An 18,297-nucleotide genomic window follows, 5' to 3' on the forward strand; every position below is an offset into this window, starting at 1 on the left:
TCAACAATTGACTCTCACAGTACCCTGCTGTCATTTATTACAGCAAGCATATAACTCCGGACTGACATGGATTTTTCATGATGAAATATTCTAAAATGATGTACTTTTACTAGTACTTGGTGGGCAGCAGCTTTGGCTACACTTTTCTCACCATTTTCTCTCGATTTTGGTGATTTTTTTGTCATTTTCTACAGTAAATAGCAAGCAATTTTGAACTGTTTGCAATCTTCCAGCCTGCATTATGGCGAGTTCATCCACTGATCATGCTATTTTCAATATCACTAAGCTTGATGGTACGAATTACTCTTATTGGAAGAGCGAGATTTGGCAGGTGTTGGTGCAAAAATTGCATATCAAACCATTGAGGTTGAGTGGGTAGCCGCCTGCAACTATGCCAGATGAGGAATGGCTTGAGCTTGATGACTTATGCAAGTCCACTATTGTATTATCTCTCACAGAACAGGCTCATTACAATGTATTTGAGGAAGAACAGAGTGCATGGCAGTTGTGGGATAAAATCAAGAATCTCTATGACAAGAAAAGTCCAGTGAGTTAGATGTATTGGCTGAAGCAGCTTATGGATCTGCGCATGAAGGAGAATGTGACTATGTCTGCTCACTTGAGCCAGTTCCATGCTATACTCAAGAACTTAACTTCGCAGGACATCACTTTTGCAGAGGATGTCACTCCTTTTTTCTTGCTTGGTACTCTTAATGAGTCATGGGATGTATTCTGCACTGCATTATTTGCCTCTCCTGCTACCTTGAAATTATCTGATGTTGTTAATCCCAAGTCAAGATGGAAGAAAAATGGAGGAAAAAGCAAAAGGAAGATGGAAAAAGAGCAAAGACACGCAGGCGGACTCTAAAGATAAACCGGGGCAAAAAGCGCAACCTTAAAAGAAAAGGCGCCTCAAAAAACTCGAAAAATTCTTGTAAAAGAGCGCCAGGCTCCCTCTTGTGCCAATCATAAAATATTAAATGGGTGTAGGCTAGAGACACAAGGCTAGAAGAGGGAAACGGAAAAAGAACCTTGCCACAATGGCCGGTCATGTAAAAAAGGGATGGGTGCCCATGGGATTTTAGGGTTTGTATATATAAAGTTCAAAAAGTGAATAAGAGATCATTCTTTGGTGTGTGGCAAAAGGGGTCTTCTTCTTCTTCTCTCCTTCTCACCTTCTTGCTTGTGTGTGCTCTTGAGAGAGGGAGTGTGAGAGTGTGAGGGAGTGAGTGTGTGTGAGAGTGAGGTATCAAGAGGGTGAAGCTCTTCACCATCTCCTCTTCTCTTATTCTCTTCCCTTCTCTCTTCTTGCACGCAGGGCTATGGAGGATGGAGCTTGGAGGTGGAGGAGGCTTGAGGATGCTTGAGCTAGCATCTAGGATCGTGGAGCTACCGGTGTGTGGGAGAGAGGAGGCAACTCATATCGGCACTAAGGTAAGCTCACTACACTCATAGGATCGACGGCACGTCGGCTAGGTGAGAGATAGCCATTAGAGCTCGCTTGGAACGCTTGAAACAATAAGCGGTCCGTGGGTCTTGGCGGTTGAGCGAAAGCTCCCACATTTTGGTTCCGTTGCCGGGACCAACGGATTCAAGCTTGAGAACTTGCGCGCCTCATATCGAGCATGGAAGTAAGGGATTCATCCCTGAAATGGAGCTTGAGATAGGTAGGAAGTTTGGGTGTTTTTGATCTTCAAAACAAGTAAGTATTTTGGGTTATTTTGTTTGTTTGATGATTAGGTAACATGGAGAAATCATTTTAGTATTTTGCTTTCGATTCTTGTTGCATTTAGAGTAGGATAGGATTAGGAAATCGCAACGGAGAAGGGTAGGGTTTACTGTTGCAAAACAGGGCAAAACAGGGCAAAAATCATGCAAGAATGGCAAAAAGCTCGCTTGCAATGCTTAAGATCGGCAAGTGAGTGATTGGGGGCATTAACACCATACCCGGGAAGGGGTATAAGAGCCAAGAGACTAAGGGAGGACTCATTTGCAACCATTTTCGTGAGAGAGAGAGAGAGAGAGAGAGCTACCACCCGATTCGATTCGATCAACCCATCACTCTATCCAGGTATATGAATCCCTTCTCTTACCCCCTTAGGTAGGATCTAGAGGGTTGTGCCTCGTAAGATTGAGTGAAGCACAAGAAATGATCGAAATCGAGCTCACGCTGTTTATGTGCGCCGCGCTCAGCCCGTCCGAGCGGTCACTTCTGGGCCGAGTCCCAGAATCTGCCCTCGGCCCCTCGCCATTCGGCCCATCCGACCAAAACCCTAATCGGCCCACTCGGCCCAAACCTACTCGGCTCGTCCAAGTCTATCATTTGGACCGTGGACAAATTCGGCCCTCCGCCATGTGCCAAATTCGACCCTCGGCCCAATTGCCTCGGCCTGTCCGAGCGACCCCGTCCGAATCAACTGTTCGGCCCATCCCAGTGACCCCGTCCGAGTCCACTCTGTCCAAGTCCCAAATTCGGCCCTCGGCCCATGTGCCTTGGCCCGTTCGAGTAACCCACTCGGACCTTGCAATTCGGACCAGTTGGGCTAAGTGTAGATTTTTACCAAATTTTTAGAAATTTGACCTAACCCGGCTAGAACTCAGTAACGCAAACTGTCGAAAGACCGTAGGGCACTCAAAACTTGATTCTGGCACATGGAATAGACAAAATCGTAGGGCGCCGTCGCTTAGTAAGCTAGAAGTGGGCAGTTGCGAGACCCGGAGGCTTAGACACAAACCGCGGAGTTGTAAGGCCTGATTGGACCAAAAACGAACGAGGCAACATCTTAGAGAAACCCTAAACCCTGACAAGACGGCCAGGAAATTGACCAACAAGCCTATTAGGCCCAAAACGACGCGAGAGTGCGTAAGACGTCTAGAAATTGGTTGCTACACTCACCCTAAATTTCCGCACTTGAAGTACACTTAAGGAAACTAAAAGCCTGATTGAGCACAAGTGCACAGGGAAAGACACATTGAGTGGCCATAAATTGAGGACTATATTAAATAACTGAAGAAACTCACCCAGATAAAACCACTCAAGGAACCCACCAGTAGGAGAGAACCCAATATATAGACAAACCATCAATGCGCAAAAGTAGGACCAAGCAAAGGACGCTGATGAAGTGGATTTGATAAGCCTACTGAACCTGATCGATAGCTTGGTGGAGCACGACAACTCGACAATGGCAAAAGAAAGTTCAGACCGCAGATCTAATAAGGAATTTGACTTAGAAGCCTTTCCAGATTCTATTCAGCAGCTAGTCAGCAGCTACGACACTCATGCTTGGTATGAGCACCGTGGTAGGACAGCAAACGCTATCATCGCAGATCTAGAAGAGGAGAGAAAGCTAGTCCGCAAAGCATTGCAAAGCATGGCTGAATACAATAGGGATCAGCAAGCTAGGAGCCAAAGGCAAAGCATGGAGTTGCGAGAGGTGCAGTGGGTGCTGAACTTGGCTAGCAGAAATCGAATGGACCATGAGAGAGCAGTAGAAGGAGACTTAACACTAAGTGAGCTTCTCATGAAGCGGCTGCTCGATAACACTGCTCCAGAGCAAAGTGTCACGGCTCTAGCGACATCACTGCTCGTAGGATTAGGAGCGAACCAGGGCTCAAAGAGCCAGTCTAAAATCCCCATTGTTGCCAAGCAACTCGATAAGTACCAACCCCATGATGACCCATATAGCTTTGTTGAGCAGTTCGAGTAGGTCTGCGAAGCCAACAGCCTCAACGACCTAACTCAATGCTCTCAAGCGTTTGGGCTTTGCTTGGGCGACAAGGGTAGGACTTGGTATACAAGCTTAGATAATGCAGAGCGAGCCAACTTCAATGACCTCAAGGATCTTTTCATTAAGAGATTTTCCGAGCCCAAGTACTCTGACAATCTACTAGTACGCTTGATGAATGTCAAGCAGAAAGAGAAGAAGGACATTCGTGATTACGTGACCCATGTGCAGAGTCTCTTCAAGAGAATCCCTACTGGAGAGCGATCGACTGAAAGAGCAGTATCAACTATATTCGTCAGTGGGATTCAGAACGAGGAACTATACAAGGCTTTGGTAGGCAACTCGAGCTTGCAGTGAGACACGCTAGCCAGGGTCTTTGAGGAAGCCATCCGAGTTGACAATCAGTTGAAGGAGTGGAGCTCCAAAAGCACGAACCTAGAAGAGACCAACCCGCAAAGCTCAGAGAGAGCATCAGGCTCGAGTGAGCGATCAGCCCCATCATCCTAGGATAAGGGGAAAACCACCGAAACGAACCAAGACTTGGCTGACATTAGGATGGAACTAGCCAAGTTGCAAGACATGTTGAGATGACCAACGCGCCCACACATCCAATGCGTGTACTGTGGCAGAAACCACTTGCTAGCCGAGTGTCAAGACCCTAGGTCAAGACCTTGTGCTAACTGCGGTAGGTTCGGTCATGACGTCGCGCACTGTAGACTGCCAAGGAGACTTCCATACTCACAACCATACGGCTAGCCTTACCTAGCGAATAGGCCGCAGCCATTTTTCAGAAGGGGAGCCCCATTGGCCCTCCTTGCGCCTAACGACATTAAGCCAGCTGTTCCTAGGATGGAAATAAACCCTACAGGCATTCCTAGACTGCATGGTCCTTACGTAACATATCCACTGAGTGACGCTCCTGTCCATTATGTGGAAGAACCAAACGAGGAAGAAGCTTACATATGCCCTTATGTCTCGCATGACGATGAGGGCAATGTTGTCCTCATGGATTATCGTCCCGTACCAGTGATGGCATTAGGAAGAGGACGAGATAAAGGCCTAGGAGGGCAGACACAGGATCCAATCACCTGTTAGATGGACTTGTGGCCACCCAGGTCATGTCTCATCACGCTGCCCTGAAAGGGAGCAGCAAAACAGAGACAAGGCTGACCAAAGGTGTGTTGAGTGCGGAATCATTCATCTCTTCGTCGATTGCCCAAGGCGAAAGCCGTCGTCTAGCTCAGCCAACGAGCCATCTATCCCATTGGGGTTGTTCAGTGTCGAGAACCATGATGGGGAGGCCACACCTATCCCATTGCGGGTCATGACCCGTGCCCAAACGAAGCAGGCCGGCATCTCTCTGCCAGGACCTAGCAATCTCAATGCAGCCTTGATAGGGAAGAAGAGCTGTAGATGGAGGAGGAAGAAGTCGGAAGCTAAAATCGCACTAAAGATGGAGAGTGCTACAACTCTACCTACTGGGAGGAAGATCTCTAACGCAAAGGCAGAGACATCAGCCCCTAAGACAGCCAAAAAAGGAAGTGCTAAGGTAGGGGAATACCCGCATCCGAGGCGACAATTACAGGCTATAGAAAAGGTGAAGGAATGGGTAAAGGAAGCCCAAGAATATCTAAAAGACATTGAGCCCATCATAGAGGACGGGATTGATGATCTCTCCAGCATAAGTACGCCAACCTCGCCTCCACAACCAAAGTCAAGAGAAGCAATTGCACCACAAGCGGTGCCGTTAAGGCCAAGCCTCGCCACAAGCAGTGCCGTTAAGGCCAAGCCTTGCCGCTGCTACAGGGCAGCGGTTCAGTCACGACCACTGGTCAAGACAACCCAGGGTAGGGGAGAGACGAACACCCAACGATCTCCTAACCATGTTGGTGACTACACCTGTAACACTTAGCCTGGGAGATCTGGTTAGGTAGCACCCCACCCTATGGCAAGATCTTAAGCAGTGGGTTGAAGGGTCACAAGGGTAGATTACGACAGACCCTCAGGACCATGATGCAGAAACGCAAATACCAAGTTTGATGTTGCACTCTATGCCTAAATCCTTGCACGTCAATGCCTTGTGGGAAGGCTCTGAGATGCATGCAGTCTTACCGGTTTGCCCTAGGCGATACAACGAGGAAGGGAATCGTGGACACGGGGGCTGGGGTTAGTGTGCTTAGCCACACAGTGCTTTAGACTTGGGGAAACCCACCTGTTGAGACTACTAGGTTTAATGTCACACTAGCAAAGGTATGAGAGTCAAGCCATTCGGGGTGCTTAAGAATTGGCCAGAGAAGATCGCAGGTGCCCAATTCTCCATTGACTTTATAGTCATGAAGGGAGTGGACTACGACATCCTATTAGGCCGCCCCTAGATGCGTAATGCTAGAGTCATCGAAGATTGGGATAACGGCTTGATCTTCCTTGGCAATAGGATGGACGCCATGAGAGTAGAGATGGACACCTGGAAGACCTCACCGGTCGACTTAGATGCCATCTCTACTATGCTCAAGGGTAATGCTTAGGTCAAGAAGTCCTATGGGCCCTTGACCAAGTATATCCCATGCCCAAAGGACGAGTGGGATTGGATGCATGTCCTTGCTACAATCGACCTGCCATTCTCTGATCACAAGGCGTATGAGCAAGCCATCAAAACAATCAGCAAGGCTAACAACACACCCTCTGTGCCAGTTTGCATGTGGCAGGAAGCCTTCGTGGGAAACCAAAGCCCGTCAACTCCCAAGTCCAAGCCAACAAAATGGAACTCCAGGAGATACTGGAATATCTATCGAACAAGCTAGCTGGCAATTCAGCTGCAAATCTCAAACCACTCCAGGATCTCTTAGATGAATCCAAGTGGCAATGGACCAGAGTGCACGACTTAAACCTCATGTATAACTGGGCCATGGTTCCTGACCAACGACCAGAGATAGACCAAGCCCTAGGAGACGACGAGCAATTTGATGAAGGGAATTCTAACGACGAATACGAAGACTGCCAATCCTTCAGTGATGAAAGTGAGGGTAAGGTAGATACCATGGAATATGACACTGAAGGATAAGAAATAGAGCAAATACGAGCAGACTCCAAGTCACAGAAAAAGAGTATCTTCAGGATGGAGCGAGGAGTCAAGCGCATGGAATGTGACCACACCTGGTTGGAACACGTAGGAGCCATAGACCTTGAGCAAGCAGGACTAGCCCAGCTAGGAATGACATCAGTATTTAGGACTGAATCACCATCTGAACTGTGCCCACCAGGGGAGACCACCTCTTCTAGCAAAGACGGAGGATTCAACTCTGAATCGGAGGTTAGTTCAGATAGTGATCCAGAGATCCCTAGGCCACCCACAACCAGACACACCAAGGGGGACCTACCTGTCCACATGAGACGCAGACGATTAAGACAGGAAAAGGAAAAACAACCCAGGATACTCGAATGGAAGAACTGCGAAAACCGCAGGACCTCCCTAAATGATTTACGAAATTCAAAAAAGGGGATAGGATGGTAGTTCTGTTAGGTGCCAAACGTCAAGCACAGACAAGCGAACCAATCGAGGGACCAGCCAAGGACAAGGAGGTGGACGTAGACCAAGAAGGGGAACCACCCCGACCAGTCTTCATTGCCGATGACTTGACTAATGAAGAAGAAACAAGTCTTGTCGCTCTCTTGCGAGAATACATAGACGTGTTCGCCTGGTCCTTAGAAGAGCTTAAGGGGGTAGATCCGAGTGTCATGACTCACAACATACCCATGACGCCAAATGCAATGCCAGTCAAGCAGCGACGACTGTATCCTATGAATCCAAAACATGCTCATGCTATCAAGGAAGAGATTGATAAGCTGATGAGAGCAGGATTCATTTATGAAATTGAGCACACAGACTGGGTATCGCCCATAGTCATCGTGATAAAGAAGAATGGAAAAATCTGAGTGTGCGTCAATTACAAGAAGGTAAACACTGCCACCAAGAGGGACTACTATCCGTTGTCATACACCGAGCACATGCTTGAGCGAGTGGCAGGCAAGGAAGCCTACAGTTGTCTGGACGGCTTCTCAGGGTACAACCAGGTGCAAGTGCATCCTAGGGACAGGAGACTGCCTTCGCCATTGAGTGGGTGTCTTTGCTTACATAGTCATGCCCTTCGGGTTGACTAATGCCCCTGCCACTTTCCAACACCTCATGTGTACTATCTTTAAGGACATCCTTCACAAGGAGTTAGAAGTCTTTGTCGACAACCTCTGTGTCCACTCGACCTAGATCGAACACTTAGACAAACTCCAGCAGTCTTCAAGTGGTGTCGTTTATATCGTCTCTCCTTGAACCCCTTAAAGTGCCAATTTTGGGTGAAGCATGGATGCATCCTAGGGCATGTGGTGTTGAAGAACGACATTGCCACTAACTTCTCGAAGGTCAGGGTCATTGTTGACCTTCCACCCCCAAACAACTACAAGGGAGTTCAATGCTTCCTAGGCCATACTGGGTACTATCGGTGGTTTGTACTGAATTATGCGTTGATTGCCAGACCATTGTACAAGCTACTTATTGTCTTTGAATGGACTGAAGCATGCCAACAGGCATACGAAGAGTTGAAGAAGGCTCTAACCATAGCACCAATCCTACAAGCCCCAGATTGGACCATCACCTTCCACGTGCATATCGATGCTTCTAAGTTTGCCATGGGGGCAGTGTTTTGCCAACCTGGTGAACACAATTTAGACTATCCAGTGAGTTTGCTAGCAGACAACTCACTGAGACAGAAATGAATTACTAGACGACAGAAAGAGAGGGATTAGCCATGGTGTTGGCCGTGAAGAAATTCTGGCATTATCTTTTGGCCACGTCCTTTACCTTCTTTGTGGACCATCAAGCCTTGCTCTATCTAGTAAACAAACCTTGCGCTACAGGATGCATAGCTCGATGGCTCCTTCTGCTTTTAGAGTTTGACTTCTCCATAGTGGTACGAAAGGGCAAACATCATTACGTGGCTGATCATATGTCACGCATTCCCACCGGAGAAGCCGCTGGACAAGGTGTTGTTGATGAACTGCCCGACGCCCATCTATTTAACCTTTCCAGCGAGAGGGATCTATTTAAGGCTGATCTAATGCCGTATTGGGCAGATGACATAGTCCAAGTACTTGAGCATGGACTGCCTGACTGACCAATAGAAAAAGCTCGACTTAGGTGATTAATCCTTAAGATCTAGCCCTATCAGCTGATTGCAGGTCAACTCTATAGGCTGGGGCAAGACAGATTGTTGCGTAGATGCATATGCGCATATGAGATGCATGATGTGCTCTCAGAAGCGCACAGTAGCATTGCCCGAGGGCACTTTAGTGGAGACACGACGGCACGGAAGGTGTTGTAGTCTCAACTGTGGTGGCCCACGCTTTTTCGCGACGCAGCTCGATTCGTCAAGCACTGTGACGAGTGCCAGCAAACGAAGGTCCCAATTCGCAAGGATCAAATGGAATTAACCCCAGTTATTGCTCGACAACCCTTCGAAAAGTGGAAAATTGATTTCATTGGACCCATCAGTCCTACCGCACACTATTTGCAGGCCAAATACATCATTGTGGCCCACAGATTACCTCACTAAATGAGCAGAAGCACAAGCGACACGAAAAATGACGCTAGAACAACGGCTAGGTTCTTATGGGAGCAAGTGATTTCACGATTCGGCTGCCCCATCAAACTGGTCAGTGACTAAGGCACGCACTTCATCATTGAAGTGATTGCGCATCTCCTATCCACCTTCCTCATCATCCATCGCAAATCCTTGCCATATTACCCTCAGGCAAACAGCCAAGCCAAATCAACGAATAAGATTCTGGTCAATGTCCTAACCAAGGTCGTCTCTGCTTCACGTAGCGACTCGGACAACAAGCTGATGGCAGCTCTGTGGGCTTACCGAATGGCTTATAAAACGGCTGTCAACGATCAAACCCCCTTTAGGCTGACATATGGAACAGAAGCGATTCTCCCATTATAATTCTTAGTTCCTAGCTTGAGAATAGCACTTCAAGAACGATGGGAAGGGAAGGAGGCACGGATGCAATGCCTAGTTGAGCTCGAATGCCTCTCGGAGACTCGCCTTTAGCCACCGATGCACTGATCTGCGAGAAAGCCCGACGCAAGAGCTGGTTTGACTAGCACGTCAAGCAGTGTGAGTTTGAACAGGGTGACTTAGTGCTCCTATACTCGGTTAAAGGGCATAAGCAAAAGATGAAATTTAGAGGTCTTGGACCCTTCAAAGTTCGTGCGATCAGCCAAACAGGCAATGTCGAACTTGAGACCCTAAACGATGAAGGAATAGGCTTCTTCAATGGCAGTCGTGTCAAGAAGTACTACCCTCCTATGCATCCTTTGCATGAGCCACCGATGTTAGAACCGCCTGTCAAAGTACCAGTAGCCACAATCACTGAAATCGACGATGAGGATGAGGAGGCCGTAGAACCCGCATACCTCCGTATCATGGTCACGGCAAAACAAACATGTGCTTTCAACGCCTTGATAGATGAGGAAGCAGACTTTAATATCTTAAACCACGATCATTGGACTCAACTTGGAAAACCACAACTTCAATCCACCACTGCCAAATTAAGCCCATATGGGGCCCATTCCTACGCACTACTTGGCAAGTGCAAAGCAGCCGTTTCTATCGACTCTGAGACTATTCCAATGATTTTTTACGTGTTGCCAAATGCTAAAAACGCAAGCACGGAGTCACTGCTGGGGCGAACCTTCAAAAAGCAGACCCACTACAATGTTGACTACACATCGCAGCGCATCCACCTCGCAATAGGCAACATTCGCATTGTTACAGCCTTCAGCAACAAGGGTTGCACAACCTCATCTTGGGCCACAAAGCCACCGATAGAAACATCTGTGGGCGAGTCTAAGGAGGGGGGTAGTGTGCGGCCGCCACTCCCGAGTTTCATAGACCACAACCCATAGCAGCCAAAGCTAAGGCCCCACAGTCTCGCCTTCAATGGATGCCTAAACAACCGCAACAGCCGCCTAGGAGTCGACACTCCTACCCTCATAAGACCAGAAACTCTAAACCTAGGAAGCCCAAACGCAGTTACAGGAATAGACGTGTAATCCATCAAAGATGGGTCCTCGAGGCCCTCTTGCACGCACAAGGCTACTATGAGGGCAATCCTTGGCTGTGGATACCTAAGGCCCACATGGCCAGAGGCACCACTCGTACGCCAGCCTCAAGCTTGATCATCCCAAAAATCGTAGAACCTCAAAACCAACAAGCCACATAGCTTCCCCGACCCGCAACCATCAAGTTCATCCACGTGCAAACCCACGCGAGTCGCCCAAGCCTGTCGACCCAAGCAACAACCACCATTTCAAGAATCATCACCCACCGGAGACGATCTGACTTTCCAAATCCATCCTGAAAGCAACAGGCCGTCACTCGAGGCTGCTGCTAACACAGCCTTCATCCTAGCGACCCAATTGCAAGCTTAAGAACACTCATTACTGCAACTTTCCATCGCCAAAGGCTCAAGTCCTACCAAAACCCAACCACCCGCAGGCCTTAGGCCCTCTTATGAGAGGAAATCCTTTCTCTCACTAGCAGTTGATGTAGCTGAAGAAACAGGGGATGACGTAATGGATTGCATTAAATGACTAGATGCCACTTTTGTGTCGCTAGCTCTGAGCTACGATCGCCTCGACTTAGGCCTATTGGATGAATCCTTCGCAACCAAAGTTCAAATGATGCCTTGTTCTTGGGAAACGTTTGAATTCACATTTGCAAAAGCCACTACCTTCGCTGCTAAGTTGCTTAGCAGTGAGATCTCAAAAGAGCAAGCAATCAAGCAATGCCTCATCACGTCATATGATCAGTGAACCACTTCTGCCATCACTGACCAAGAAGTGGCAGAGCTGTCAAAACTTGCTGAGACGAAATCCCAGTTCTTAAGGCACTGGTACGCTCTTAGGTTGCAATGGGAAGTTGAAGGATGCCGAATAATGACCAACACTGAGTAGCAACACGCTATCAAAACAGCAGAGTACGAACCCACATACATCGCGCCAACCTCATATCGAGTGTTAACCATGCTGTGGGGCCATCCTATAGAAGAACACATCAAGGGACACCCCTACCTCGACCGCTTGTTGACCGAGGAGGAGTTACACATTGCTAGCCAAGTCAACTCGGGTGACTTCCTAACTGATGTTCTCACATACATCACCCAAGTGGGGATTAAACCCTCCGACCTGGACCGCGAAGCCCATTTGGAATACAACCCCAATTTCTATACTTGGCTCCTTCACAAGTAGCCCCTATACCTCCATGCCGAAAGCCCTTCATCTTCTAACCCTCAATCTTAGGAAGGATTCTTCTCAAACTAGAAGGGGAGGGGGTAAGGTGAATCAGATCAAAATTTAAATCAAATCAAAGTCGGTGAAGCATGTAGACATACATTGTGAAAAACGGATGGGTTAGAAAAAGGGCATGAAAACTTTGAATTAAAAGGAAAAAAGTCAAAGTCTGAAAAAGGGAATCTGCATTAGATCTTAATGAATTCATTCAAAAGCATAGAGTTTTTTCTTTTTCAGCAATTATTATGTCGCAAGCACTAATGAAAATTATGGTTTATGACAGGAACAAAAAATATCGCAACAAGACTGAGCCCACCGACTCCCCTTCACGGAGGAGGAGAGAACGCGGTACAGCATCAACCTGGAGAGCCGTGCCTACAATCAATTGAAATTCCAAACTATTCACAATTAAGAAGAATTAGTGGCCAAGGAAGAGGCAGCCAGGAGCGTCATGGAAAGATGCAACCTCAAGAAGAACCCGACCACACAAGCTATGTGGAATTTCTCAGGTCCTACAACCCCGACAACGAACGCGGCACTGTCATAGTGGGAAGAGGACTGAATGCTAAGCAAGTATTGGTCCCCGGCCTTGGTGGAGAAGGCACTAGGACTAGAACCAAAGGTGGAAAAGAAGCAGAAGAGGGACGTATATGCCATGCTGGGGATGACAAAGGAGGACGTGCTGACAAACGACGGCATCAGTATCCAGGATATCCCCAATGCAGAGACCAGGCTATAGGCGAAACTCATACATGCGCTCTTTTCCAGCCAGCGCTACAACGCATTGATGCACCAAATCAGCGTATCAATACTGGAAAATGTAGCGTCCCATACCCTGCATGAAGTCGACTGGAACGGCTATGTGCGCAAGACTATCGACCAAGCAACTCGAGCACTAGCCTTAGGAAGCATGCCAGCAGGAGGAGAATCCCCGATGTCGAAGGCCACAGAAAGAAAGAGGGCATCCTCCAAAGCCTTGTTCATCTCATACGGGGGCATCTTAACGGCGCTTATCCAGGAGGCTGTGAAGGAAGTAGAAGAGGGGGAGTGGGAAACACCCGACAGATCACCTCCTCATCAACACCAGGAGAGGTCCAGTGATAGAACGGAGACCGAGGAAGAAGTGGAAGAACAGAAAAGCAAAAATTAGGTCAAGGAGACCAAGAAAAAAGCAGTGCAAAAGAAAAAGAAACAGGATGAAGGCCGTAGAAAGGAGAAGGAAGACTTGGAGAAAGCAAAAAGACAATCCCTCAGAGAGGCAGAGGAGAGAGAAAGGAAGAGGAAGCAGGAAGAAGAAGAAACAACAGAGCAAGTCAGGCAGGCTAAAAAGGCGTCAAAGCAAGAGGCTGAAAGGAGAAGAAGAGAAGAGCAGGAGGAAAAAGAAAAACTAGAGGAAGCATACAAAAAGGCCAAAGAGGAAAGAAAAAGAAGAGTCACGGAGGAGGAAGAGGAGTTAAGAAGAAAGGAGGAGGAGAACCTGGCCGAGGCTACACGCTGGTCCATCGAGCAGCAGTGCAGGGCGGATGACCCAGAAGCTTGGAATCAACCAAGGGAGGAAGGGCCTAGCTCCAGCATGTAGGCACCAGAACCCACACCCCCCACAGTTCCAGAAGGAAAAGGCAAAGCACCCCTCCATCCTATCCCCACCCTCATGGCACCCCCCGCTGAACCCACTTCACTCACCCCTAGCATCCCCACCAGCTTGGAAGTGTCCAACTTGGTGGCCTGGATGCAATACTTCATCAATAAGGAAATGGCCCAAGGGAAGAGCACGAAAACCATGACCACATGACCAAAAAAGCCAGCTGCAGATGCAGAATCGAGGCAGGACTAGAAGCATCCGCGCATGGAGGCCTCAACCACCCCCACCCACACAACAATGACGCCACCAGCCAGTTATGACGAATACATTGTTGAGCTGCTCTCCCAACTGGAGAGAGCGAAGGAGAAAAAAAGAATGGTGGTGGTGGCTGAGTTGGTGACAGAGAAAGAGTCAGTGGCAACTTTCCAACTGGAGAAAACCCGCATCATCGCCATGCAACAATGCCAAATATTCGAACTCAAGCAAGAGTTGAAAGCAAAAGAGGACAGGGAAGAAAGCTACAAGCAGCGGGCTGGAGGATGAGAGTCAAGAACTCGTGCAGATGCAGCGGGAATACAAGCTCTTCCTGATGCAATATAAGGAATTGGAGTCAAAGACTGCCACCATTGAGAAAATGATGGAGGAACTGAGCGCCAAAGAAGAGGAGAGAAGACAAGAGAGGGAGCAACAACGAAAAGAGATTGAGTCCATGACCGATCAGCTACAGCTCGGGAAGAAAGAGCAAGACAACATGAGTAAAGAGATCAGGGCCCAGGAGCAGAAGCTCGTAACCCTAGCTCAAAAGCAGGGGGAGAGCATGGAAGGAATGAGCAAAAGGGCTGAGGAATAGGCCACGCAGAACGAGAAATGGGTGAAGGCATGGGCACGGTACCTCGCCTTGGTGGAGAAAGAAAAAATCTTGGCAGAAAGCAAAGCGGATGCCGCCCAAACAGCCTTCACTGCCCAGCAACAACAGGCCTTCCTCAACACACTACTGGACACAACTCAACCAGAGGGAAAGGAGCCGTTGGAGGTGGTAAAGAAGAAACTGAGCATTGCACATAGAGCCCTGCATGCGGGGCTACACGTGCCACCCCAACCTGTGGCAGTTAGGTTAGGCTTGGAAGAACAGCGAAAGTACCTACTACTGGCCGGCCTAGCCCCCAAGAGGCAGATGCCCTCGGCTTTGAAGAAAGAGCACCACAAGAAAACCGGTGGGGGGAGGAAGCCGCGAACTCGAAGTCGACATGAACAGATTCAGAGAAGATGTAATCCCGCAACCCCTCTCACCGCATGATCAGGAACAGCAACAACTCGACCCGCCCTTGGACAGACAAGCCACCCTCAAGGAGCGACGGAAAAAGCTGGTGGAAGAAGCCAAAAAAAGGCTGCAGGCCAAGCCAGTCGTGCGGCCATCTGCATCCCTCCCACCATGCCCTGATGACCTCCCAAGGCAATTCCACGCGGAGCTAGTGGTCTGGGAACGGCAAGAGATTGAAAATGACCCTTTCTCTTTTAGCTTCCTCATACCTGACAACCTAAGAAGGGTCATGCCGATCAAAGTCATGGAGGAGGTGATTGCGGCTCGCAGAAGCCGACTAGGCCAAAGATGGCTGGATGATAGGGCAAGGACCCCCACTCTGTGGGGCATGGAGGAGGCCAAATTTTGGCAAGACAAAGTATACGAAGTGCCACACACAGTAAGGGGCTACGACTGCCAACCCCTCTGGAGAAAGCGAATATGCAATACCAACATGCTCGCCTGGATGACATTTTGTAACACCCTACCCTACGAGCGAAGCGACCCCACATTCATGGCGTATCCTCATAGGGTAGGCATGGATTTTGTCGCCACCCTCCATGGGAGGCACAACTTCCCCGTCATCTACAATTCCAATGCCACCTCCTTCGAGGACACTCTACTTTTTTATTTAGGAAGCCTACCCGCCTCCATGACGCACTTCCTCGCTGAGTTCTCCTCCTGTCCAGATCCCGCTTTCATAACCACCTGTAATTACCTTAGGCTCCTTAAGCTCCTACTTAAGCAAGATCCGGCACCGCAAGAAAATGGCTTGCCTCCCCTCTTTTTTGGTCCTAATGCTATTGATAGTTGCGTTATGACCCGCTTAATGATGAGAGCTAGCCTACTACCTTCCTTTTGCCTAGCTCTCCTAGAGGATAAGAGCGACAGCCAATTCACTAGGTGTAAATCACCCCTTCCTATCTACCACCTCTCTCCACGTCTGCATGAACCTGAAAGGGTACATGCAAAGCCACCAATTTTTATGCAAATCCATCCGCCCTCCCTCCCCCCCTCATTTCGACGATGAGAATTAGACTTGGCTGTCATACCCCTGATGTAATACTATCCCTAAATGTATCCAAAAAAAAAGAAGAAACAAAGCAAAGAAAAGCACGATCACTGCACCTAGGAGTCCTTAAGCTAGGTGTGTCCGATGGCTTCGGTTGGTCGGCTCCACTCCTAACCCCCTAGCCCTTTTTGCTCCCCCACGTCACACTTAGGGCACAACAAGGGTAGGACACACCTAGGGGGGTAACACTCACCTATGGTTAGACCTGTCACCCTAAGCCACTGGCACCACACCCCCTTGGCACAAATGGGGTCCTGAAGTGTGGGACATCACCCGGGCTCGGTTGTGGCTAGACCCACCTCCCCATTCCACTAGCACGAGCACACTGCACCAACACGCTGAGCAAAGCACTCCCCTTAGGTAGAGCACCGCGCCTTCTTCTTCAGGCACACCCAAAAGCACCAACCACCAACTTCGAAGGCCCTCTTCCACCCATGACATCCAGCGAGCTGCTTCGACGAACATCATTCTTAAGCTTCCACAAGCACCTGAGTCTACAGGTGGCCCTCACCCTTACACCGCCGAAGTGCCATGGGGCTGGCACCCGTCTAGGAGAGGGGTAATATTAACCCCAAGTCAAGATGGCAGAAAAATGGAGGAAAAAGTAAAAGGAAGATGGAAAAAGAGCAAAGACACGCAGGCGGCCTCTAAAGATGAACCGGGGCAAAAAGCGCAACCTTAAAAGAAAAGGCGCCTCAAAAAACTCGAAAAATTCTTGTAAAAGAGTGCCAGGCTCCCTCCTGTGCCAATCGTAAAATATTAGATGGGTGTAGGCTAGAGGCACAATGCTAGAAGAGGGAAACGAAAAAAGGACCTTGCCACAATGGCCGGTCATGTAAAAAAGGGATGGGTGCCCATGGGATTTTAGGGTTTGTATATATAAAGTTCAAAAAGTGAATAAGAGATCATTCTTTGGTGTGTGGCAAAAGGGTCTTCTTCTTCTTCTCTCCTTCTCACCTTCTTGCTTGTGTGTGCTCTTGAGAGAGGGAGTGTGAGAGTGTGAGGGAGTGAGTGTGTGTGAGAGTGAGGGATCAAGAGGGTGAATCTCTTCACCATCTCCTCTTCTCTTCTTCTCTTCCCTTCTCTCTTCTTGCGCGCACGGCTATGGAGGATGGAGCTTGGAGGTGGAGGAGGCTTGAGGATGCTTGAGCTAGCATCTAGGATCGTGGAGCTACCGGTGTGTGGGAGAGAGGAGGCAACTCATATTGGCACTAAGGTAAGCTCACTACACTCGTAGGATCAACGACACGTCGGCTTGGTGAGAGATAGTCATTAGAGCTCGCTTGGAATGCTTGAAACAATAAGCGGTCTGTGGGTCTTGGCGGTTGAGCGAAAGCTCCCACAGATGTTGAGAGTGCTCTTCTGCAGGAAGAGGTTAACCGTAAGAATTTGGATGCCTCTCGTGTGTCGCATGCTATGACAATTAAAGGCAAGAATGATGGATATGGAAAGCATGGCAGTGGCAGTGGCCATGGACGGGATTCTCAGAAATCTCGGTCCAAGTCTTGTGGGAAGTCACGTAGCAAATCCCGTGGCAGGAATGCAGATGTTACTTGTCACCATTGTGGGGAAAAGGGCCATATTAGGCCCCAATGCCACGAACTGCACAATGAAAGGCACAAAGATAAGGGGAAAGACAAAGTGCAGGATAAGTCTTCTGATCGCAGCATAGTGCTTGCAAAGCCCAGTGTTAAAATTGAAGAGATCAATGTTATGCAGCCTGAGGATGTTGATGATTATTATATCCTTGCAGCTTCTTCTAGTGCTTCGCAGATGACAAAGATACACTCTATGTATACATTGTGTTGACTCTTGGACTCAAGTGCGTCCTTTCATGTGACACCTTGCCGAGAGTGGTTTCATTCATACCGTATTGTTTTGGGTTCTGTGCACTTGGGTGATGACAGGTCTCTTGATATTGTGGGCGTTGGTGATGTTAGGCTGCATTTTCCTTCTAGGCAGCAGTTTTGTTATGCAGGATATACGTCATGTACCTGCTTTGGCACGCAGTCTCATGTCAGCTGGATAGCTTGATGGCATAGGTTATCATGTATCTTTTGGAGACTTTGGATGGAAGATCACTCGTGGTAGACTTGTGATTGCGAGAGGTGCCAAGGCTAGTAGCCTCTATCCCTTGATTGTATCCGCTTCTTCCCTTGATCATGTTTTGTCTGTGGGTTCTATCCCACATGTATCTCTTTAGCATGCCCGTTTAGGCCATATGTCTTTGAAGGGAATGAAAATGCTTTCTGGTTTGCAGTACTTACTGCC

The sequence above is a fragment of the Lygodium microphyllum genome, chromosome 12 (assembly GCF_053477565.2).
Source record: "Lygodium microphyllum isolate KBCC chromosome 12, Lygodium_microphyllum_v1.1.10, whole genome shotgun sequence".
In the NCBI taxonomy this organism is placed as follows: Eukaryota; Viridiplantae; Streptophyta; class Polypodiopsida; order Schizaeales; family Lygodiaceae; genus Lygodium; species Lygodium microphyllum.